Raw genomic sequence first — 1,194 nt, 5'->3', positions numbered from 1 at the left:
TATAAGTTAAAATTTCTTAAAATAAATTCTTAGTTATAATCTATGAGTAATTATTTAGATTGGTCCTGAAGTTTTTAAAGTCAGATATTTTAGTTCGTTAGGTTTTAAAATACACAAAAAAATTTTAAAGTTTAGTTCTGTCGGTCAAATCAATCTCCGACCAAGTTATTTCGTTAGTCATTAACGAAAAATGCTGACATAGGGTATTAACTCACACACGTGGCTATTAAATGTCGAAGTATTGTGAGGAGGACAAATAAGTCCCTGTGCTGAGGAAAAAAACATCGTCGTTTTTTCCAGGTACACAACGTAGAGTTTGATGGCCAGATACTTTCAGCCCCTTCTTTTTCCTGTATTCTCTCACCTCCTTCAAAATCTGTGTGCAACAACCATTAAATCTCTTCGATAATTAGTTTCTCTACCATTTCATTAACTGGTTGTCAAAACCTTGGTAAAAAGCCACAAATGTACCAAGACTAAAAAACAATCTTATCTCTCTTCACTTTCGCCATCTACTTCGAACAATCGGTGCTTCAGCTCTCGCTCAGGCTGCCACCTCTCTCCGATTTGCCGCACTCTTTTCTCCTTGCTTCTTTAGCCCGCTTGCTGTCTTTGTTCCTATCCTCTTGCCTTTTCTCTACTATTTTGCTTGCGCTCTTGCCACCGTCGCATCCACCTCTCCAATTCTTTTCTTCTGTTTTTCTCTGCTGATTGCACTCTTGGATTCAATGTTGATTTGAGATTTTAGGAGTATTTTATTTGTATTTAATTATTGATGCAGTTGAAGTTGATTATGGTGATGGAATGTTTGGATTTAATGTTGATATGGGATCTTGGAATTTCCTAATTTGTGTCTGTGTTTTGTTCCTGGGGAAAATGATGCCGTTTTCCTTCTCAACACAGGGACTAATTTATCCTCCTCGTAAGTAAGATAGACACTTAATGGTTATGTGTGTGAGTTAACATTTCATGTCAGCATTTTTTGCTAGTGACTAATGAAATAACTTAGTCGGATACTGATTTGATCGACGAACTTAAACTTCGAGAATTTTTGTGTATTTTAAAATTTGAAGGACTAAAGTGTCTAACTCTAAAAATCTTAGGGATCGATTTGAATAAATAAGTTATATCTTAGAAAAGAAAATTTTTAAGTAAATAAATTATATCTAAAAAATTGTATTTTAAGAATATAAA

General features: G+C 34.2%; 1 protein-coding gene across 4 annotated transcripts in view; it reads left to right on the top strand.

Annotated features, from left to right (window-relative positions):
• LOC107609469 (cytochrome P450 714A1) overlaps positions 1-1,194 on the top strand; it is a 46,212-nt gene that overhangs the window by 38,970 nt on the left and 6,048 nt on the right. The window lies entirely within an intron of this gene.

The sequence above is a fragment of the Arachis ipaensis genome, chromosome B07, assembly GCF_000816755.2.
Source record: "Arachis ipaensis cultivar K30076 chromosome B07, Araip1.1, whole genome shotgun sequence".
Classification (NCBI taxonomy): Eukaryota; Viridiplantae; Streptophyta; class Magnoliopsida; order Fabales; family Fabaceae; genus Arachis; species Arachis ipaensis.
The sequence above is the reverse complement of the archived record's forward strand: the minus strand, read 5'-3'. Positions and strand labels throughout refer to the sequence as shown.